Here is a 25,732-nt window from a genome sequence, read left to right as displayed (position 1 = left end):
AAATTCTCAACTGAAGATGCCTGTGAGAGCATTCCAAACAGATCATCTTGACAAACATTTGTTGCTCTTCGCCTTTAAAAGAAGCTATGATGCAATGCAAAATATTGACTCCAAATAGTGATAATAATCAGTTGTCTAATAGTCCCCAGTACCCAGATATTGACCAAGTGCAGTGTTAAGGGCTATCATCATGGCCTGGGGCCCTTCCCTCCTAGAGCCAGTCATTATCTGATTAGGAGGCCCTCCAAAGAAGTCAACCATTGCATCATTTTATTGGTTTTAACAGCACAGGTTGGTTGGCAGGAAGAGCCACGGAGGAGGTTAGACAAATACCACTGGAAAAGGATTTCATTTCTCTCATTTCAGGATTTCAGAAAATGCACAATCCAGACCCTCACGACTCCCTCAGTAAATAAATAAATCACCTCAATCTGATTTAAATAGGAGCAGAGCAGGGGAAAACAACAGCCATCAGAAAAGTACAATTTTCTGCCACCTTAGAATTTCCCAGGCTATATAGAGAGTATTTCATTCCTAGCAATTAGAGAAATTATCTCAGGTATTTTTGACCCTCTCCTCAGGTGAGCACCGTGCCACGATTTAAAAACAGACAAATACATTTTTAGAATCCAAGAAGAGAAAAGAAGAAAAAAGAAAACCAACCCTGTTTCTAATCAGTGATAACTATATATTCTTTTAAAGGCACCCACTTTGTGTTTAACTATGTTGAATGCCCCTGATTAACAAGTGGAAGGCAGTGATATAATTAAGAGGTTATCTCCAGTAATAAAAATGCTCCAACATGTCTTGGAATGTGATCTCCTTCACAGATAATTTTTTAAGAATGTAGCCTGTCCCTGCTTTGTCTGTAGAAACCCAAGTTAGTGGTCCCAGGAGGAAAAATAAACATACGTTTTAAAATGAAGATATTTAAAATGTACCACATATTTCAACGTGTTGCCATAACCTGGTCTTTTTTATGTCCGTCCTATAAAACCTAAATTAAGCCTCTTAGGAGTGGTTTTGCTGCTGGTTTCATCTAAAAACACAATGGATTTTAAATGGTTACAGTAACTTCAGGGCACTCTCACATGGAGTCACGACTGACTGTTTTCCCCCTCCCTTCCAAACACAGCCCCGTAAATGGGTAAATGGGCGAAGGCGCTTCACAATTTGAGCTTCATTTGGAAATGTAAACTTTTAACAAATAGTAATTGCTCCCGTAGCTGAATTGCTGAAGTGACTGGCAGCAAATCTCTTTTCCCCCCCTCTCTTGTAACATTTTGAACTACCCATCAGCGTCAAAGGAAACTGCACGAGTCTCTGTTGCCACTCTAAATAAGGTACAGCAATGTTAAGAAAAATGTCAGAAAATCTCAGTGGATTAAAATAACATTCCTGCATCATGTCAGCGTGGACAGCTTGCTTTACTGTTTTGCATAATTTTGAAGGATATTTTTTGTAAAACGGTCTCCCTATAAACAGAAGGAGATGCTATTTGGAGAGATTTTAGAACACATTTGATAGTCTGCAGAATTTAATTGTTTTTCTAAATCCTGTTATTCTTTACAATACATTGGGTGGGTGTTGGTTTTTTGGTTTTGTTTTTTTTAGAGAGAACAACAGGCAGGCTTTGCTTTTTGGTGAGCAAACTCTTTTGCACTCCTTGGCAATGGGGAAATAAAGCAGGCAATTTCAGGGGCTTCTGTGCATTTCTTGCTCTAAAATTTCTGAGCTATTAATTTGGTAAAATAAGGGGGAAAAACTTTTTTTTTCTTTTTGGCTCTGAAACATAAATTAAAACATAGAGAATTATTGCCCTCCCACCCTCTTTGAAAATGAATAAGCATCCAACTTTTAAAATGTTGAATATCAGGTTAATTGACTAAAATTTTAACTAGAGGACATTTGTAATTTATGTGTTCGTATATTGTAATTACTCTTTTTTTTTTTAGTTTTTCTAGGGAATGTTAAATAAATACAAAATCTATTCATGTCATGAAAAGGGCCAGTGGCATTTTAAATATTTATTATGAACTTTAAGGACAAAATAAGAAATAGCTAACAAATGTAATTCTTACCATCAGAAGAAATGGTCAGATTATCAGTAAGAAGTTAGAGCAAGCTCAACTGATTTTTCAATGTGAGATTTTCTCAAAACAGGTTTTTAAAAAGAGTGAATTTAGACAAATTTGTCTCTTAACCTTTAAAGATTTCCTGCCCATTTCTGTATGTCCTTTATTACATTAATTTTTTATTTAAATTACACCATTAACTGGATATGAATTTATCAAGAATACATATATTGATTTATAAAACAGTATCATTAATTATTATAATAGCTAGATGTAGCTGATATTACAAAGCCATTTAAAGGTTTTTAATATAACTTGGACATACATAGATAGATAGACATTATGGACAAGACTACAATTTAAACTGGCTACCAGCAGTTAATGAAATCCTTGATTTATATTCTAGTTTAAAGATTGATTATATTGTTGCTTTGTAAAACTACTTATATTATGTCATTTTTCAAAGGATGTCTCAATAAAAAAAAGTGAAATAAAATATTCAGTCAATTCCCCAAGCAGATTTTGTTTTCTATATTTTAAGTGCTAGTGAAAATAATTGATTGTAGGGGTTCTGAGATTTGTCATTTCCATCCCAGGGCTGGCTTTCCTAATGGGAGCTTTGTTTGCATATGCACAATTCCACACAGTCCTCCTCTTCCGCTGAAAAGAAACACCTTCACTTTATTTCATTGTTCACAGCCACACCCCTGGATATTTCAGAATCCCCCCAAATCAGGCCACCGAAGCCCTTCTGGCAACTGTTAGGTTAGGCATTTCTTTAAGGTTGTGCAAAATTGGGACTTACCCCAAAGCCGCCAAGCAGGCAATCACGAAGCATATTTTGGTTAAAATGCAATCTGAAGAGGAGAAGAAGAGAAACATGAGGAAGAATATAAGCAAATAACAGTTCACACTTTCAAATGACTTTTCAAATGGTAATTAGTCAACAAATAGATTGCAAGTTAAATTCTTTTCACTTTGGACTTGGGTTACATCTTCTAGGCTTTTTATTTATATCACTTATCCTTGCCTGGCAACATATGTTACCGATTTATTATAGGATTTTTACTGTTAGCAGACAAATCTAAGGGTGAGCTGAGAAGGCTAGTTTCATCTGATGAGTTTAACAACAACTGCAGGGCATCCTTTAGGGTTAGCCAATAGGCTCTTTTGAAGCTATAATACTCACTATTAACCATTTTGATGCTGAAATATTTCTACTGCTAACAGTCACTTCTCCTATTGGAGAGCCTTAGAGAATTCTATATACAAATGTTAAATATAAATGATTTGTTTTGTAAATATTTCAATAGACTTCCAAGCACTCTGTTCCATGTGTCTTAAATTCTCTGAAAGCATATGTACACTACACACACACACACACACACACACACACACACACACACACAGAGGTTTCTGTATTTTTTTCCATCTCTAAAAGGATACTTCAATCTGTAGAACACATTTGAATAAACAGTTATCAAGCTTCAAGTTAAATTGTCAGTTTACCCTCCCCCTTGCCTCCACCATGACATTAATTCTCTGCTATGCTACTAAAACAAACAAATATCCTTTAGACTTTAAATGATCAAATTTCTTGGATATACACGAAGCCTAGAAAAGGAAAGTTCAGAGGGGTTTTTTTTTCCCTCCCTGAGAATTTGATATTTCTTTTCAAGTTGTAGATACTAGTCCATAAAGATCAGTTTAAAGAGATATCATGTCAGGCATGTGTTTGTGCGTGTGCGTGTACTTCTTCAAAGCTATTATTGCTAACTGACTACAACTGCGGATGAGAAAATCACAAAATGTTTGCAGTTTTGATTCTGTTCACCTGGGATTCAATTTAGCCCTAATTACATTCCCATTATGGAATAAGCATTTTTCCCCTTTCGGATTCCCATGGGGAGTCCCTCTGACCAATATGAAAGGACATTTTATCAAGTTCACTTTGCAAATCCAAGGTTTAAAAATTAAGGTACAAAATCTCAAGTTGTTGAAGTCAATTTTGTATGCGCAAACATTTGTTTGAGAGTGGCTGTAATTTTGGCAGTAAGAATTCAACTTCCAAAAGACTGATGGTAAAACTAACAGGGTACAACCAAAAGTTTCCTGTGATCAGAAAATGGAACTTTAAAAGGTTATCAGTAACTTCTACGAGCCAACAGGTATTAAGCTTCCAGAACTCTGTTCATATCCATTTAACAACAGAGGATTGCCTCTGGAAATCCTGATACCAAGTAATCCTGGTACTAAGTTACCAAGTAGTTCAATTATACCTGGATCTTGGCATGAGACATATGAAGCAAAGAAAGGCCATCAGTGTTCCTGAAGTCCACAATTAAAGAGAGAGAAAAATATCACCTTGAGATTTGTAACTTTCACTCCGAATTGCATTTTATGTTCAAAGTAGTAGGTTCTCATTTATTTCCACATTAAACCTTTCCCTATAAATGGATAGAGACTACCATCCCATTTAAATTAAGAGAAATATTTAAACAAATTAATTTTGTACATTATATATTCAAAATATGTTGACACATAATGTAAATCTAGAGGAAACTACAAGTAAGTCCAGGAGATGGTTAGAGCTTTAAAGAATAAAGAGATCTTTTTAAAAAGGGATAATTGCATAGGAATCCTATAAATAATGACTCAGGGAGCAAAGTAAGTACTCATGAAGAACAATTACAGAGGTTTTAGTCTTGGGTTAGGGAATTGCTTTCCAATTTCCCAAGTGCCCAGAAAATAGATCTCTCAGTCCTAAAATGTCTTAGTCCTTGCACAGTATTATTTAATTAAATTTTTTAAATGTTCATTTTTAATAGTGTCTTCTTAGGCTATTCGTAAAGAAAGGAGCACTGTAAATACAATTATTCTTGGGTTATTTTTCTTCAGTATTGAAGTTAAATTTGTTCTCTGATTCATCTTTATTCCCAAGTTTCAATGCCATACTAGTGTTTCAAACTGGGTTCCAAGTATTTGCGAAATGGTCTTCTAGTCTCTGCAAAGCCTAATAAGTCTTCACTTATGGTGGTAGTGCATGCTGTACTCTAACAGAAATAATAAGGTCTTGAATTTTTCCTCTCTTAGAGAGTGTTATTTAAAGGATTGGGTCTGAGGACGGGAGTTCTGTTGGGTTCCTAGGGCTCTGTCATTACCAGTTTTTGATAAATTTAAATGGGCTTTTCTGGCTACCTCTCTGATATTCAGCTGGAAAGGGTGTGCTCTATTTTGTCCTCCCTCCCCTTCTTTTTCTGTTTTGTCCATCACCTTGGTTTCTTTTCCACCATTTTTGACCTGCACTTTTTCTGGATCAGACGCAGGCAGGTTGAGAGGTAATGAGAACCAGATGGACATAGTACAGAAATTGCCCAAATGGGTATGAGAATGTGGGGAGCTGTCAGGCATGGAGAGAAGCTGGAATTTTTCAGCAATAAAATGGGATTTATCGCCACTCTACCACAGTCATTGCCGACAACCGTTTACCTTGACAGAAACCCCATTCCAATAGGCCACTCCGATGCAGATTTTTTTTCCCAAAGAGTGATGATTGGTATTTGTTCTAAGGCTCAAATGGCCTGCACTAAAGGTGAAGCATTAGGCCAAAGTCCTGTATTCCCCACTGAGGCAAATGAACCTGCTAAAATAAGTTCCTTCCACAATAGCTGTGTAATTGAAACCAGAAAGTGAGAGAATTTGATAAATTGCTTGACCCTGAAGGAATGTTAAGGTCATAAATTTTCATTGCATTTTTTTTCTCTTTTTTATTTTTATATATTGATTATATTTAGTATTTGTCTCAGAAATTCAACAAGCTTACAGATCATCAGTTATGGCCTGAGGGAAAGCACAGTAAATCAGCAATTAAGAAGGCAGAGGGGATTCACCCCCCTCTAGCCAACCCAGTGATGCACACTCTACTCCAAGGACAGCAATGGAAGTGTCTGACATCTCAGAAATACCCCAACTTGGCACACAACTTGTCCTGAAATGGACAAAGTGGAATCTACTAAAAAGATTTTTCTCAGAGGGGCTGCTTCTGTACTTGCTCTATTGTTTATGAATGATGAACTGCTAAAAGACTGGGATTCCATCTGCAAACATCACCAACCCAGAGCTGATTTTTCCTGTAGCCTCAGAACTAGAATAGTATTTTACCTGAAAATGGGTGATCCTACTTTTATTAAACAAAATATACACATAGCTGTGAGTGTGAGTGTATATATTGGCATTAGGTGTGTCTGTTTTTTAATTGTTCTTTTTTATCTGGATGATGGAGAAATAGACAATATCCCATAAAAACAATCCAATACTGACCAGCTTTCTTTCACAGTCGATATAATGTAAAATGGGAAATACGTGACTTTGTGCCATATTAGAAAATTCTTGACCATTGTGGTGCTAAGATTTGAAGACCTTTTCCTTTGTGAATGAAATTTATCTACCACTGTTTTAAACATAATCACACGCTAGGATTTTCTAGGCTATCCCACTCTATCTTGAATATAAATATATATGTATTTGTACATATATGTATGTTTATATAGTTATATGTGTATGTGCATGTATATATGTGTGTATATTAATGTATATATGTGTACATGTGTCTGTACATTAATGTATGTATGTGTGTATTTAACTCAATATGCAACATGACAAAAAAATCTTTTTGCTAACAAAAACTTATCCTTTCAAACTTAAATGAAGACCCCCATCTCCCTTGTCTTCTGCGTGTGCACTATGTGTGTTTGTCTTGTTTGAAACCATTAAAAAATGAAGCCAGAGACATTTTATCAGCAATAGATCATTTTTATTTGGGGCACTGCAAAATTAAAGAGACACAAAATAGAGTATTGGATGCCATTTCTGAACAGTTATATCCCTGGAACTATCCCACTAATTTACAACTCATTCTGATTTATTTTCAATTACAAATCACCAGTTTTGATGTGGAAACTAATGCTTGAACTAGGATGAATAGGTATTGTACGCCAAGTAATTTGATGAAGTTTTCCCACCCAAAATATCTAAGCCTCAAAAGAGAAAAATGTTTCACGCTGCATTTTCATAAAGTATTATCAGCTAAAGCAAAGCTGAGTCATTTTATTCCTCTATCCCCCTTTCCTCTTTTAGAAGTAACCAATGACAAATTTCTTAGGAGGCATAGTTTCTCCCTTTGAAATTTATTTTTTGAAGGAAGGGTAAGTGGGGAGGGGATTCCCTCCACCCAGAAAAAAACAATCACTAAACAATTGTGATTGGTACAAAGTAGTAAGTAGTACCAGTCCTGTTAAATTTAGGGAGAAAGTCTTGGAATGTGGCACCAAAGTACAGAGGAAGATGATATTTTTCATATGTTCTTGCTTATATGTGTGTAAATATTTTAATAACAATTCTGCAGCAATATGCCTTCATCTTTAAAAAGGGCATCTCATGACATGCATATGATGTACCTTTGATCTATGGTTCTGGTTTGACTTTTTCAGGGTTAAAAATGTGGCTTCCTTCTTCTGGCACTCAGGAATTTTTGTTGCAGGGCTGTTTCAGACCAAAAAAAAAAAAAGATATAAATCTCATACAGGCATAAATAAAATATGAACAGAAAATGGCTTCAATCACTAATATTTTTGCAAACTAATGTTCAGCTGATGCAACTCAATTTTATTTTGCATCACATTAGTGCCATAATGGTAATGACTGGCCTTCATTCACTAACAGTTTGAGTCAGCACTTTGAGACGTTTTCAAATTAGGTCATACTGCACATTTGTGGCTGATACAAAGGTTGATTAAGAGAGCTTCACCGTTTTAAAGTGATGTTGTATGAGTTGAATTAAGTTCTCTGTGATAGTTCCGGGAAAATGTGAGCCGCCATAACTAAGCAGAATTAATGTATAGGCTATAGGGGAAGAATATATTTCCACAGAGTGCTTGAAGTAATACTCATTTACAATTTAACAAAGTCCCCTGTATGTTATAAAAGAATTGTATGATAAGTCTTAGAAACAAGCAATGAATTACAAGGACTCTGGAGATATGATCCTCACTTTTGTTTCAGGGAAAAGCAGATTTTATTGTCATGTCACTTCTTGATTTTTTTTCCAATCAAGAAACTGTCTTTTTAAAATTTTTGAGAGAGACAGAGACAGAGAGAGAGAGAAACTGTTCCTTTCTTTTCTGAAGTAAAAATTAACCCATGTCACAAGCAAATCATTGACAAGAATGTAACAATTCTTAGGGAAGACAAAATTGCTATATAAGCCAGACCAGGGCTAAAAGAATTTAAAAGATATATTTATAGACTGTTGTATTGATAAATCCAAAACTTCATTGAAAAATTGAAGGCAATAGGATGTTTTTAAAATCCACTCAGCATTTGGAAAATAAATTGTAAAAATAACTCATATAGCCCATTATACATTTTGATTAAGTTTTAGGCAAAACAAAACAAAACCTGAGCTTCCTGAAAAATTAGTTCACTTTAAAAGGCAAAAATTGCTGCTATCACTAATGTTATATTTACATTATGCTCCAAGCCATAGAAGAGAAAAACAATGAAACTTTTAGGAGCTTTGAGAGAGAGAGAGACAGAGAGACAGACAGACAGAGAGAGAGAGAGAGAGAGACAGAGACTGAGAGAGACAGAGAGAGACAGAGACACAGAGAGAGAGACAGAGAGAGACAGAGAGAGAGAGACAGAGAGAGACAGAGAGAGACAGAGACAGAGAGAGACAGAGAGAGAGAGACAGAGAGAGACAGAGAGAGAGAGCGCAAGTGACAATAAGAACCAAGGAAACTGAAGTGGGACGTGAAGACTCTTGTGAGCTAAGCTGAAAGGAAAATTCTTGAGCTCAGGAGTTTTGGCCTTGAAAACTTAGTGTTTCACATTCTTTTTCCTGCCTGTTCTTGGTTTCTTTATATTGACATCCCTGAACTTATATCCCTAATGTGAGCAATTGACTTTTTATTTCATGTTTTTGATGTTGTGCCACCCACAGACCTTTTCTGCCCTCCATCTATATTTCTGGATTCAGTCACTACATCCACAGGCTTCTGACAGAACACCACCCTCACAGCCTCCAGACTGGCTAAGTCCAGTTTATTCTCAGTCTCTTTCAATTTACATTGAATGTGTCCCAGAAGTTGTGAATGAATTTGATTCCTAGAATAAAAATGACTGAGAGAAAGGGGGGGATGCAGGTTGTTCAGAAGAAGGTGGTCCAAGACAGCCATGGTTCGTGTGTAATTTTTTTTAAATCACCAAATTAGAAACATAAAGTTGTAATCGCCATAATTGTTTGTAATATTTCTATGCATGTTTACACTTTGGACTCCTTACAGGTTTCAAGGGGATGAAAGAAAAATGACCTTTAAATCTTGAAAGGAACATAAACAATAACAGTTTAAAAACAAAAGTAAAAGATTGATTTCTGCCCTATCACAACAAATATCCCTTAATGAGCAAACCATCCCTGGCTGCTGTCTCTTTCTATCCTTTAGCTTTTCTGTGATACAGCCCAATAGAGTTGCTTGAATGTGATAAATAGAGATGGTACCTTTGGTTGCACTTAGCTTTCCTCTAATTTGTTCCTTTTTATAGCCCCATGGAAGAGATTTTATTTTATTTTTCCAAAAAAATACTCTAATCGTTGAAATCTGGTCAACAAGGAAGCCACTCATCCATGGTGAACAGGAGGGGTTGCTTCTTAGAAAGACTGGCTTAAACTTTGTTCACAAAACATAAAAGCAAGAGTGTTATTATACATATGTTCTAAATGGAGACTGTGTCAATCAGGTCAAAGAAAAAAGATGAGCAGATAGACATTCCATCAGTGCGTGCGATAAGTGGAGAAATGGTCAAAAACACATTCTCTTTTATAAGTGAATACTCAGTCTCTTTAAATTAAAAAAAAAAGTTTCATCTCCTCCATGCCCCTTGTGTTTGCACTGACTTCATTTACATTTCTGAAAGGTCACTTGGGCTGTTATAGAAGATTGGTTGTTGATTCCACTTGCAATACACTTGGTTTATTTTTCAGTACACTAATTTGAACACTATAGAGAAGCTTCTTTCCAGCCACTGAGATGCCTTAATTTCAAATCAGTCAAAACATCATGTTGAGTAGGTGAAAGTATTTGGATTATTTTGTTAGGCAATTAGAGGAATACTCAAATTTCTCTATCAGTTTAATTTAGGACAAAAGAACAGCATCTAGTTAGCTAAATTTATTAGTACATAGGTTGGAGTGGGTTTTTTTTTTCCTAGAATAGATACAGCTACATTACAGAGGTGAAACATGACTTTTGATGATCAAGCATGCAGTGATTAAATAAGGTTAATCCTCATTTTATATGCTAATAGGATATTTATAATCTCAACAGCATATCCAATTTAGCGATTTTATTCTCTGTTGTTAAGAAAGTATTTCTTATTAGTGAAAGAGAATACCCCTACATTCACCACAGATGCTATTTTAATTGGACTCGAGTGTATTGTGGATAATTAGTCCACTTCTTTAATATTTCATCTATAATTACACAATGAACAATGTGCTTAAATTTCAGAAAGTTGGTGGGTTCAAAAGGGAAACTAAAAAAATAAAAGCAACTTTAGATTCATGTTTTCCTCCACTCTGTAGGAGCCTAAATGGTATAGAATCCAGGACAATGGGATAAATGAATCAGTTAAAAGCATTTCTTAAACACCTACTTTGTATCAGTCACTGTGCTAGGCACTGGGGATTCACATAGAAAGAACAAAACAATTCCTACTCTCAAAGAGCTTATCGTTTAACTGGAAAGGCAAAATGTTTTTCAGTGACCTCAAATCAAAAGTAAAAGCTGTATCCAGCTTTGTGATAATCATCTTATAAAGTTCTCTGGCAGCAGAATTGTTCGAACCAAGCCCATAATCTATTGATGAAAGGCAAGAATATTATTAGTCTTTCAGTATTGCATTCCCCTTGTTCCTTCTAAGACAAATGCTCAAAATGACACATTAAACAAAAACAACAACGAAAAATGAGTTTGGTGTTTTCTCAGTACCCAGAGTTGACTCCCAGGCAAAGTAATCCCAGACAGACCCGATGATGTCCTAGCATGAGGACCAAAATTCTATTTTTGTAATCAGCAGTGTCAAATGAAACAAAAAGATTAATTTGTGATTTCAGGAATCTCCTGCTTGATTGAAAACGGATGCATTTTCTACCTTTGTTCAACTAGGATACTTTCTATTTAGCAGGCACAAGATATGACCTGTTGGGGGGGAAAAAAAAACAAACAAAAAACATGCTTTGGGGTGGTAAGAAGGCAAAATAATATTTTGATGTGTTAAGTAGGAAATCTTTTCCAAAAGTGACAGAACCAAAAAATACAGCCCTCTGTTTAGCCCAGGGGAAGGAGGCATCTCAGATAAGCATGATTCCTTAACCACACTTGCAATGTGTCTCCACCCTGACCACTCAAAGAGCCATCCTGTTGGGTTCCGGGGCTCTTCTGCTTCTCCTCTTTTCCCGAAACAAGTTTTTCCATTGTCTATTAGGGAAAGTGCTGATTAGCAAGGTGGTTAGTCTGTTCCTGGGCTAGTAGACCGTCAACAAACCAATGACTCCCAGTCAATTTTATGCACAATTTTGTCCTTTTTTGAACAAACAACACAAAAGTAGATTAGTACCTAGTCTCCTACCTGAAGACTGCAGTTCTCTGATGAATTTTTTAAAAATCAGGTATGCATTTTATTTCTTATTTTCCCACACTAAACCGTGGCGTAGTTCCTTTACTTTAAAATAAAGTTAGAAATCTATAACGAAAGGACACTAGGTGGATATGGTGGAAGAAAAAAATGGCATCGATTCGAGTTTCAGATTTCGTAACAAAGAGGAAAGCTGTTATGAAATGTATGAAGAGATAAACACTAGCACATGCTCTACTTGCTTTGGATGTCATTTTTTTAAAGAAGCAAATACAAGAAAAATCAAGACTCCCCCCCCCACCCCATCTTCCTAGTCCCAAACATTTGAGATTTTTTTTTCCACAAAAGACCAGCGTGATTCTGCAATCACTTTACGAAGAGAGGCACCCATGTGACAGTGGGAGTCAAGGATAGACTGTCAACCTTGACTTCAAATTTCCTGGCTGCCACTGATTTTGCAGCAACTAAAATTTTGTTTAAATGGTCATAAAGTGATTCTTTCAGGAAAGGCCTGCCACACTGACGGAAGAGCAATGTGGCCCCTCACCTAAGTTCATGTCACTGCTGCCTGTGGAGAAAGGCTAAGCCCTTTATAATTTCAATTGCCTCCTGATCTCCCTCAATTCTCCCACTCCCCTCATGCCAGGGCAATGCTAATAGATTTTGTTTGTACTAATCGACAATGATACAGAGTGTCTCTGAATTACTATTGTGAGGGAAAGTGTGACATCATACCATTTTTTCCTTCTTTCCTTTTAGTCATATCACCTGTCTGCTTAAATGTGAGATTCCACAAAATGAGACTTGCATTTGGTCCTATAAAACGAAGACTTTATAAGTTGACTTTTTTTTTCTGACCAGAACCCATATTAGTCGGAAAGGGAAAGGCCAAAGGGAAATTATTGCTCTTTTAGACAGCAGCATAAATTTTCTTCCTATTTTTAACCTAGCTTTTAATTTAATAAGTTTTATGACCCTTATATTAAGTACATATGTTTTACAAGACATTGTGTCCCTTGAGTCACCCTGAATTTGCTCTACGATATGGGAGTGTAATGAATGAATACTGTGTTTCTGATTTCAGTTCACCCATTATTTGATTCCTATATGCTATCTAGTAAACCTGCATAAAAATAGAGATCAGCCTGCTCTGGGACTTGAAATTTATTCTTTTAAATGAAGTGCCTGAATCTGTCCCTTCGCAAAATCTCCTATTTTCAAAGTGTCTCCTGTTGTTATTTGTAATAAATAAATAAATAGAATTTCTTGGGCTTCAAAACTTTAAAAAAAATGCAGCCACATGAATATATTTATATGGTCATTTCTCTGGGTAATGGCAAAGTCATTTTTCCCCACAAATCAAAGAAAAAAATTAATTCCCACTCTCAGTTAATGGAAACCTAAAGTTGAATCGATTTTCTTGCTCAAAATGTTTCCTATCACATATGTATCAGTTTGGGCTTCTAACAGGGTCCTGAGTTTTTGTGTTGTTCACAATACAGGACACTCTTGGAAGTTCATACATGACTGCACCTATCTTGGTAGAAACTTGACTCAGACAGATTGAGCAAGTCTCAAGGAAAACAGCCTTATGAGCTCACCTTTAGCATAAAGACTCAAGCGCTCTAAAATGTTGCATTGGTTTGGGGCCTAGCTTGGCTGGTATTATTTACTTTAGTAGGTACAAAATGTAATGCTGCCAAGCTCTCCCACATATCTATAATCGTGGCATTTATTTTGTATTATTATTATGATTATTAATAATAATATGACTTGGCACACATTTTCCTTTATATCACATGGCAAATCGTGAGCTATCGATGTGCTAAATAGCAATTCAGAATGCCTATTTTAATGTGATAAGATTAAATTTGAAGTCCACATTATAAATTGGATATTTCTAATCAGATTTGAGTAACTGTTCCTCTTAACATGCCAAAGTTCAGCAACTCCTCCAACTACAGTACACATGCTTCAAATCTATGACACAATACAGAATAGAAAAGCCAAATTTTTATAACACAATTTAAGATTTAGTGCCAGATCTTGTGTTTATGTATATTTAAGTTTATCAGCGTATGGAATCCAGTTCAGTAAGTTCCTTTTCTCTCTTTAAAAAAAAAAATTCTAATGACCCTAGAGGAGAAGACCTCAAAATGGGACCAATTTTTTTTTAAAGAATCTTAAACTCCCCATAAGACATTAACATTTATGTCAAAAGGAAATACACAGCCATGTATATGCAATGGTTATCTACACATCAGCTGGTAGGCTTTTATTGCGGTAGAAACCTATCCAATATCTCCAACAGGAAAATTTTGGACCTCCACCCCAAAAAATGCCCCCTCCATGCAATCTCTTTTATGCTGGAATGACCATAAGTTAGGATATACTTAAACTCTCTTTAAGAAAGTACCTTGGCACCTCTTGGGTTCTTTACATTTAAAAACACAAAATAAAAAAGCAAAACAAAACAGAGTTGCTTTCGTCCTTAAAAGGTGAAGACCAGCCCCCAGTGGCTATGAATTATGGCGCAGGACACTGAGCACTACTGGTTTGGATAGAACGTTGGCATTATGCTCCACAGAAACAAGGAACAACCATTTTAGCCAGTCACAGAGAACTCCTGGTCACCTCCCAAGGGGCAAATTGATGTCAAGTTCTGCTGTCTGTCAGGATTAAGTGCCTGTTTGCTTTTTCACTAACATGTGGTTTGAGAACAAAGCAGCTCAAATCTCCTCAGTTCTTAACAAAGCATCTCAAATTGCTGAGTAAAATTCCTTAATCCCCCATCTTAATCTGAAAACACCAGCACCACATGGTAATACACTGTGGTCTCTTTTTGGGCCACCCTCAACCGAAAAGTACTGTACCCATCCTTTCCTATCTATTCCCTGAAATTACCATGAACATATTCAGTTGGGTCTCCACATGACCAGAACACTTTCAGATAGGAATCCAGGTGCCCCATTTCCAAATAAGGCTGTTAGTCATTTTTCTTCCTTATCTACTTCATTTCTAGGGTGAAAGGTGGGGGGGAGTACAAAGTAATGACAGGATAAACTTGCCCACTTGCAGAACCTTGAAGATCAGGGCTACATGGGAAACTCTCAATCATAAGTCTAAATTGACTGGCATAAATCACTGATTTGCGACATTTGTTGACTATTTGTCTTAGATTTGGAGCCAAGAGGACATTGGCATTTTGCATAAGAATTCAGAGTATTTCTACTGAGGTAAGAGGACAAACTAAAAGGAGATGAAACATAAAACCTCAATGACTGGTTTGAAACTTTGTATGAAAAACATCTTTGTTAATGCCTGGCACTTGCTTTGCTCAAGACTCTACAAAGCACACAGGACAGTTGAAAAATATTGTAAATTATTTGCATAGATCAGTTACATATTATGGATTAAGATTTTCCCCTGTCCATTGCCCAGAATGGATGGGTTCCAATTTTTTTTGGAGGCCATAATTTGCCAAGTGTTGAATTCTGCAAGTTGAATTACATAAAACCTTACTTCCTCTCAAATAAATTATTCATTATTATTTCAGCACATTATTTGGAGTCTCTTGCTTAAATAATTTTAGTTATGAGTTGGTTTGGGTGAGCCCGAGAAGTATAGTAGACTAAAACTCTTATGCCCAAGAAGCCAAAATATATATGTTTTTAAATCTGGATTGTAAAAGAGTCAAACAGATTAGAGAGATTTCCTAACTGAAATATTTCATTGCAAAAAACTTTTTGGAGCTACTCCCTGATCTCTCATTCTCTCTCTCATTCTCTTTCTCATTCTCTCTCTCTCTCTCTCTCTCTCTCTCTCTCTCTTTCTCTCTCTCTCTCTCTCTCTCTCTCTCTCTCTCTCTCTCTCTCTCTCTCTCTCTCTCTCTCTGTCCTTCTCACCTCTCTTTTGGTAGCCAAGAGACACGAAACAAATAAAAATCCATTTCTTGGCAACAGTGGTAAGCCCTAATATGTCTGAGTAATACACACTGAAACTACATAGAAAACTGAGAACTATGGAGCTAAGTTTAGACAATGCTATAACCATTTGGGATGGTTGAAGAAAAAATATTGTTAAAAATTAGAATGATGAGTAACCAATTGAAAAGGAGAAGCATTATGGAAGTATTAGTATCCTGAACAGAAATCCTGTCGACAATAATATCCTTGTCCAGTGGTCCTAGTCTCCCCTTGAGAATCTCCAATGATAATGATTCCATTATCATCTGAAGAATCCTCTTCTCTTTGGTATACCTCTAATTGCTATAATTTATTTTTACCTTTATATCAAACTGAGCATAGACTTTCTGAAACTTCTATTCTTTGCTTTTCATTCTTCCCTCTCATACTGAAGCAAACTTTACATTAAAAAAATCTTCTTCGAAGTAATCATCTCTTCTTTTCAAAGAGCAGTGAGAAAATTAGGCATTTCCCAATTTATCTTTAATTTGGATTGGAGTTTTTTTTTTAACTTCCTTCAGTATTTTCGTTTAGCCCAATAAAGTTATTTTTAGAGTTATTAAAAGGAATTTGTTTTCTTTAAAATTTCCTTTCTTTTTTAAAGAAAGGAAGAGCCAGACCATTGTTGCAGCCCAGCTCACTATATATGTTTTCACACAGGATTGGAACTGTAGTTGGGCAAATTCCACAACCCAATATGATTGGCAAGTCCAGAGGATACAGAAGAAATGTAGCAATAAAGCAACATAGATAGCTAACTATGGGGTTAGAGGACTTAGTACTGATGGGTAGAGTCTCCCTACCTCATCCAGTTTAGACAAAGTTTGTTCCTTTGTGTACTCTGGCAAGGACAAAATCCATTTCACTCAGAGATGTCCCTGGAGGCCTGATTTCTACTTCAAAGAAGAATTAAAATAGTGGATAGCAACTACTTTTTACCCTTTATTTTCTTTTTAAAACAAGAGACTATGAAAAAGGAAAAAAACAATATACAGGTAGGTGAGCGATTATTTGAAAAGAAATATGAAGTTTTTCTTTTTTTTTACAGCCAGTTCATCTCTCTAGAACAAATCAGTCATGACCAGTAGGAATTTTTTTAGATATGTTTAATAATTCTGAAAAAGTTTTTGTGGATCATGCTTATGGATATTTAGGCAATGTCAAATTTAGTGAGCAGTTTACAACTAAGAAACAGGCTAAGGAAAGCAAATACTGGTAGCATCTTAACTTTCCCATCTAAGACTTCAAAAATAAACATCTTTTGTAAATATAATTTTTTTTTAAAATTCAGAGGACATATTCTTTTCAGTCATTACAACATAAAAGAATTCTGTACTTAGGATAGTAAGATGTATGAGTATATATTCCAAAAAGGTTCTTCGGGCCAGCTGCCTGCTTCTCACACCCACCCTGCCAGCTTTTCTATCAATCAGGCCTTCTGTAGTTGCCTTATGGAAACATTTATAAAAATATTTGGACTTTTAGGACAGCCCAAATCTTTTTTAAAAATTTACTTAGAAGAAAATCACTGACAGTTAAGTTACAATAAGGCAAAGATTTTTTTAAACTTCGGTATGTCCCTACTATACCATCTTAGTGCTTGATTGTTGATTATTATTTTTGTTTATTGAATGATTGAATTATTGGCTATGCTTTCATTTAGAGTAAAGGACTGAAATTTTGAATGACTAGGCCAATTCCAGAATGACTAAAACTCAAGTTTAATGACTTTAGTAACTTTTGTAAGCATTAATATCACTTTAAAATATTCATAGCTGGGCCAGTTGCCCTGAAAGCTTAATATGGGAACTGAGAAAAGAAATGGAGGAGAAAGGAGAAAGGAAGAGGAAGGAAAGAAAAATAAAAGCAGAAAAAAACAGTTTAAAATAAGTCCAACTTATATGACTGTCAGAAGAAAAGCCAAAGTGAAGGGTGTGCTTTACTGGTGGACTGACAATTTGACATCTTGTTGGTCTTGGCATCCTTAAAGTTTCCTGCTGAGCATAAGGTGCAAAGCCAAAATGCCACAAAGCACATACGGCCGCAATAAACTGTATTATAAAACTTCTTTTAAAAGGTGGGTTTTGCTTAACTGCTTTCTTTTATTACAAGGGAAAATTCAGTGGTGTGGGGTGCAGGGCATACTGGGGAATGATTGTGGTAGAGAATAGGCATTGATAAAACTTTTCAAATACATATCCTAAAGCTCAGCAATAATGTTTCTAAAATGTTTTCCAACCTTCATTCAACACAACTGAAATCATGGATTGAATTTCCCTCTAGCACCATTACCTTTCCCTTGTACCATGGCTGTGAATTGGACCAAAATCCAATCAGTCATCCTAAAATGTGTATCTCCGGTTCTAAGTGAATCTACTAAGAACACTGACTTTTCAATCAAATCCATCATAGGGACTGGAAAAATAATTCTCAAAATGCACACCCTAAGGACAGTGCCACAGAAGCATCTTCTATGAAGGTCTTCACATCACAGTGACAGAATATAAGTCTTTCCATCTTGTAATATTAAGATCATGAGCATGGCTAGCCTCTAAATTATCCCTTCATTCATCTGAAGAGGAAGACTCTCAAGTTTCTTGTTGAAATGGGCCAAAGCAATGATTTGGTATAGGGATCCCTTTGCAAAACTGGCATCAAAGACTTAAAACTGAAACTTTTATTCTTAATTAGAACAAAACATTTCCTTCTTTCCTTACCACTTGTCTATACAAATAGACCATCATTTGGAATCAACTCTTCTAGATTCATTAACAATAAGAGGCTATTTACATTTGACTGTACAAACATGTTCAAATCTTCCCCCCACCCAAAAAAAAAAATCTTCCACGGTCTTCATTTCTTCTTTCCATCCTCACCATCTATCATTCCTAATCTGTCCTTCTTTTAACAACCAAATCCATAAAGAGGAATTGTGGGAGGTGGAGTGGAGATAGACCATCGATACTCTACTTCTTTCTCTGATGATGACGACATTGTCACCTCCACTGGGTTTGATTATTTTTTCTATGCACACAACTCCTATATCTATACATCTAACCCTAATCTCTCTGTAAAACTGGATGTTTTAAGGTCATCCCAGAGATTCTTTAATTTTTGGTATCCCCAGTCCCTACCACATGCCTGGCACAATGCACTTAATGAAAGCTTTTTTATTTAAGTCCAAAACAGAATTCATTATGCTCCCCCCAAAAAAAACCTCACTCCCTCTTTCTGACTTTCTTATCTTTATTTTGGACATTATTATCCTATCAGTTGGAGAATTACAACCTCAAAATCATTCTCAGTTCTTCACTTTCCCCTCATCTCCTATGTCCAATTAAATGTCAAGTCTTTTCTATTCTGTATCCATAGCATTTTTCAGACCTATCTCTTCACTCCCATCGTCAGCACCCTATACTATTGAAAATGACTCCTATATCCTTCCTTAAATCTCTTTCCTACAACACATCCTCCACACAGCTCCCAAAGTGATGCTCCTAATGCACAGATCTGACCATGTAATTCCCCGTGCTCGCTAAGCTTCGATGGTTTCCTATTGCCTCCAAGATAAAATACAACTTGTGTGTTTGGCGATTAAAACCCTTCATAATCTGATTCCATTCTACCTTTCAAAACGTATTATATATCATTCCCCTTCACACATTATGTTCTAGCTAAACTGGACTGTTTATTATTACTTTATCTCATATTCAACCTTTTATTTCTAGTCTCTGTTCCTTTGAGAAGCCTAGATTCCTCCACGCTTAAAAGAAACTATTGCTTCTTAGAAAACAGATTCTTTGAAAGTTCAGTCCAAGAACTACCTTCCACAAGAAGCATTTCCTAATACTTGATTTTATAATTTTATAAATTACATATGTATATATAAATTAATATTTTATAAATTAATAATTTACTTATGTGTACATATGTTATTTTTCCTCTATAGAATGTAAGCTCCTAAAGTTGGTGACTGATTTCATTTTTATTTTTGAACTTCCAACACTTAGCAAATTTTATAAATTCTTGGTGATTGATTAAATGATGGATAGAAGTGGTCTTGAAAAGCTTTGATAAAAGCAGTTGTAGAGAAATTAGGGCCAATAATAACTTTTCATTTGGCAATTGCATATAGCCCATTGACGACCAAATGGGATAAAGATCAAGACAGAGAAAACTTTTTTTAGAAAGGGGTTTGTATTTGTGATTTCATCTGTATAGGGAATTACCAGTGTGAAAATTTCATGTAGTGATAAATACTGGCAATTTATCTTTGAATTATTGTCTTAATTATCTTCTACTTGAAAGTTTTGTTAGGAAAGTTTCCTTCCCTAAGATAGGACCCCCAAACAGATTTGAAACAAATGTTTTCATGAAATATCTTTTTAGGGCAGACTCTTTCAGTGCCAAGAAACATTAAAATCTATGCCTGAATCCACCAGTTTCTTCTACTCTTTTTCTCTCTGTTCCTTCTCTCTTTGTATGCCACCAAGTTATGCTGGCATTGGGAAATTTTCCAGAAGGAGATTATTTTTATGAGCCCATTCTCAATATCAAATTCTTTAGTGATAAATGAATTCTCTACTTGCTCTGTGAGAAATGCAATTGAACTGTTCAAAGAATTTTTGTAATGTAGACAGAGCTTCAGATTATTAAAATTTCAGTTTTGTTTAACCAGTCATTTTCATTTCTTCAAATTCATATGGAGACTTGACACAATAGAAAGCTTCCCCTATCAATAAAAGCACATAGATAATTCTTATGATACTTCTGTATATGTTCCATTAATGGATAACATTACTAATAATTAAATGGGTAGGGGAGAGGAGGGGGTTTCATTTCCCCCCCTTTATTGGAAGCTCAACAATTTCAGGCAAAACTTTGTTTGGGTAATACTCTAAAAATTTGCTCTTGGGAAGCACTTATTTTTTTTTTCTTCAAGGAGGCATTTTAAAAGAATCTTCCATTCATCCATAAAGTCAGAAAACTCTTAAATTTTTTTAGCTGTCTTTCTTCTCCTATACAGTCATCAACAGGGAGCATAGTCTAGTAATGTCCATAGGACTGAGATGATACCACCATAAGCTGGTCATTCAAATTCATTTTAGTGGTAGTAGGAAAAATTGGGGGGGGACGTTGTTTAAGCAAACCTGGGGGAAAAGTTCAATAGGTATATGCATACTTCAGGGACATCTAAATCATCTTGATAGTAAGACTTATCAAAGGCAGGAGCCTGGTCTCCTTCTATCTCCTCAGCATCATTGCACAGAGGCTTCAATATTTCTTTGGGAGTAAAGGGAGGGACAATGGAGCTGTGCAAAGAATAGTCATTGATGACTGTTAATAATAACCACCTGGGTCAATTTTATTACCTAATCAAGTTATCAAATCACAGAAATGTATGACACCTATTTTCAGGTACACAAAGCTCTACTTTCTAGAAGATGGCCAACAGCTGTTTGCTCTTGATAGTACTATAGACAAGCAGATGAAATGGGATTATATTGCAGCAGGAAGGATTTAAGCCCATTCTAAGGAAAAACTTCTCACATGATAGTTATTAAGCACTAAAATGGATTTAGAAGGTTTCTTAGGAAGCTTTTTAAATCTCCTTTCCTAGAGGGCTTTTTTTATTGTTGTTGTTAAGGCAGACTATATATGAAACATGGAAAGAGAAAAGGAATGTCAAGAAGAGCAAAGATCCATCTCACTTGCTTTCAGGCCAAGAACCCATTTTTTTTTTTGCCAGAAGAGCACTGATCTTGGGGGCAGGGACAGGGGAAGGGGAAGGGTAAGTATCCTTATTCCTTAAATATATTTATATGTCCTTAGGTATCTATTTCCTTATTTTCCCTATTAGAATGTTCCAGATGTAATATAGTTTCCTTTTCCTTGCTTCAAATTGGAGATTAAATACACTTCTTACTGAAATAGGTAATTCACATTCTTCAGAGGGGAGGTAGAACAAACCAGATTGTCCTTTCCGTATCTTCTCTTTATATAGGTTTCTGTCCTCATGGCATGCCATAGTCCACTGCTGAATCAACTCTGAGGAAGGTACCTACCCACCAACTCCACAAAATGTTAAACTATAGTATTATATTTAAGAATGTGCATGCACTTTCTGGAGAATAAATTTAGAGGATGAAAACAGATTCAGTTTATTTGGCTACTAACAAGACTTAACTATGGATAAACTTTATTATTTTTCAACTTTGCTGCCAAATCACATAAAAAAACAGCCCTGGTGAACAGCTATGTCTCTTCCCTAGGCTTATAAGTATTTTTATTTCCATGTTTTCAGCTGTGAGTTGGAAGATTGAAAATGTCCTGCCTAAAACCAATCCCAACTCATCCCAGAGTGTCATCAATTATAGTTTAGGTTTGTATCCTTTTTCCTATTGATGCTATTTATTTGTAGGAGAGTATACCCTCTATTTATGTGAAGAATATTTGAGTAGGTGCTATTCTAGTAGGTACCTTTATAAAGAATAAATTATATCTACTGGAAAGATTATTATTGGGAAGAATACCAGTGGGGGCTTTGAGCTATCATGTTAGGAATATAGACTCACAGGGTTACTTATTCGTAGAGCCAGAGGTGGCAGCTTACTAGTGGGGATCCAGTTGTGAGTATATGTTTTTGAAGTATCTCAGATTGGATATTATATATAAATAGGACTTATTGTTAATTCTTTTTTTAAGCTTATCAAAGGCCATAGTGGTTTCAAAATTGTTAATCTATTACCAGTTCCCAGTCATAGCATTTGAAGTAACATGGCTGCTGACAAAACAAAATATCAGGTTTTGCTTTGATGATCTAACCATGCCCACAGGAGAAAAGAAATTAAACATCCTACAGGAAAGAAGCAGTAGGCAGTAAGTAATTTAGTAAGTTCTATCTCACATTCCTTACCCTAGTGGCTCCCTATTTTGTTACCTTTGTTGGATATTTTCCCTCTCTATTTCTTTCTCCCTTTTGTATGCTTCATACTCTCAGAATGTTTCCTTTCTTCTTCCTTCTTAATAATCTCGCTTTTTTTTTTCATTTTTCCACATACCATTAAAGTTTCTAAAATCCAGGGTAGCTGATAGAGACAACATGAAGTTGGAGGAAAATCACTAAGATCTGGGGTTCTTCATATATTCCAGATAAAATGTATACTCCTTGATGACAAGGAATATTTCTTTATTATCCTTACATCCCCAGGTCCTAATACAGTTTGGGGCACAGTAATAATAACTTAAAAAACCATTGATTGTTTCTAATCTACTACTAATTACATGATGTTGGAAATGCCATTTAACCTATCTGAGCAACAACTTTCTCATCTATAAAATGAAAAGGTTGGGTTATATAGGTTGTGTTATAGAGAAGATTCCATCTAGCTCTGACATTGACCTAAATTATTAAATTACAATTCCATTCAATTCTATAAGCAATTTCAAAATATAGACTTTATGCAAACATGCTGAGACTACGAAACAAAAAGAAAACCATCACCTGCCCTCAAGGAGCTTATATTCTTACACATGAGAGAAAAGTATGACATTTAAACCAGTAAATACAATGAAATTTTAAGAGGGAGAGAACATTAAAAACCAGGGGAATAAGGAAAGATTTGCAATAAAAGGTAGCAGCAGAGTGGAAGCTTGAAAGAAACTAAGGGCAAGTGAGTAAGTCTATAGGAATGTTGAAGATCATCACTGATGATAATGATGTCATTATGTGAACTTTGATGGTATCAGAGTAATAAGTCAGAAGTTTCTTTGTAGACAAGGATCTTCTAGAACCAAGATTTTTTTGTCCTACTCAACGTAAGATTCATGCTGTGATAAGAGTTTATGATGAATGACACAAATTGTTTCATTATTGTGAAGAAAGTAGATAAAGACCCACAGGAGATATATGTTGATTTTGGTGGATTAAAAAAATTTATGGAAATCTATGGAACTTTCCCTCACTTATCTTGAGTATGATGAGATGGGAATTTGCCATCCAAAGGAGTCTCCCTATATGGTCCACTTTGCACAAGTAAAACTTTGTTAGCCAAACATTGTAATTAAACTTTTCCCAGAGATTTTAGTTCTGAACTTTTACAGATGTACTTAGGAGAGGGCCCAAATTTTTTCATGAATTGTTCCAAGTAGCTGAGGAACATGTTCCAAAAATTATCTTCATTGATGAAATGAATGCTATTTGGAACAAAAGATATGACTCAAATTCAGGTGGAAAAAGAGAAATTCGAAGAACATGTTAGAATTCTTGAACCCATTGGACGGGGCTGATCCTAGAGAAGATGTAAAAGTGATTATGGTCTCCAAACCACATAGAATCTTTGGTTCTTCCACTAATAAGACCAGGTTGTACCCAGAAGTCTGAGTTTCCCTTTAAGTTGAAAATACCAATCCTTCCGATTCATACAATGCTGAAAGACTTTGGCAGATGATGTAACTTTAGATGATTTGATCATGACTTAAAATGACATGTCTGGAGCAGATATCAAGGAAATTTGAGTAGAAGCTGGTCTGATAGTCCTGAAAGAACATAAAATTCCTAGTAACAAATGAAGATGTCAAAAAATCTAAAGAAAATATATACTTTATAAGAAACTAAAAGGCACCCCAGAGGGACTATATCTTTAAATGAACCATAATGTCTTCGTAAGAGTTGTTGAAAACTTTCCAGACCTCTTGAAAAAACAGTGCTGGATAAGTTAAAGAGTACATACTGCAGTTGGCCTTGAACACCAAAACATTTCACATATCTTACTCAGATATGATGTGTGGGGTACCCATTAAACTGTGTCCGACTGTGCTACACTGTAATGAACAATAAAATACTTTCAGAAAGAAAAAAAGTGATGAGGGATTGAAATTCAAAGTTCTTCATAATCTTGCCTCTTGTCCAACCTTTCTAGGCTTCTTCTTATGCCTTACTCCCCAACACGGACTCTAATCCATTGATGCTGAGCTCCTTGTTGTTTCACATGCAAGAAATTCCATCTCTTGGCTCTGGACATTTTCTCTGGCTGTCTCCCTTGCTTACAAATTTCTCCCTCCTCCTCTCCAACTACTGACCTCTCTGGCTTCCTTTAAGTCACAAATAAAATTCCACCTTCTACAGGAAACTTGCCCTAATTAATTCTAATGGCCTTCATTCCATTAATTTTTTCCTTTTTATACTGTCTATTCCTTGCTTTGTATATATTTGTTTTATATTGTCTATCCTATTACATTGTAAATTCCTTGAGGCCAGGAATTGTCTATTTGCCTCTTTGAATTTCAAGCACTTATCAGAGTATCTGGCACATAAGAGGCACTCGAATGAATTTATTTCTAATTTTTAACATTTATTTTAGATTTTGAGTTCCAAATTCTCTTCCTCCCACTCCCCACTCATCCATTAAGAAAGCAAGCATATGACATTATATGTGTGACAACAGGTAAAACATATTTCTGTATTAGCCATATTGCAAGAAAAATAAACTGAAAAAATATGCTTCAATGTGCAGTCAGAGGCCATCAGTTCTCTTTCTAGAAGTGAATAACACTTTTCATCATGAGTCCTTTGGAATTGTTGTGGAACATTGTAATGATCAGACTATCTCTCACAGTTGTTCATCATTACAATATTGCTATTACTGGGTACCTGTTCTGCTCACTTCACTTTGAATTAGTTCAGATTTTTCTGAAAACAGCCCTCTCATTATTTTTTATACCATAATAATATTCTACCACAATAATATATGACAACTTGTTTAGCCACTCACCATTTGATAAGCATTTCCAATCTTTGCCACCATAAAAAGAGATGCTATAAACATTTTTGTAGAAATAGATACCTTTCTTTAAAAAAAAATTCTTTGGAATGCAACCCTGGTAGTACTATTGCTACGTCAAAGGGTATATACAATTTTATAGCCCTTTGAACATATTGCCAAATTATTTTCCAGAATAATTAGACCAATAGTGTGTTAGAGTTCTTATTTTTCTACT

General features: G+C 35.5%; 1 pseudogene; it reads left to right on the top strand.

The window, feature by feature from the left end:
• LOC123233358 overlaps nt 1–24,379 on the top strand; it is a 59,589-nt pseudogene extending 35,210 nt beyond the window's left edge.
• The last annotated feature ends 1,353 nt before the right edge of the window (nt 24,380–25,732 follow it).

Source organism: Gracilinanus agilis, chromosome 2 (assembly GCF_016433145.1).
Source record: "Gracilinanus agilis isolate LMUSP501 chromosome 2, AgileGrace, whole genome shotgun sequence".
NCBI lineage: Eukaryota > Metazoa > Chordata > Mammalia > Didelphimorphia > Didelphidae > Gracilinanus > Gracilinanus agilis.
The sequence above is the reverse complement of the archived record's forward strand: the minus strand, read 5'-3'. Positions and strand labels throughout refer to the sequence as shown.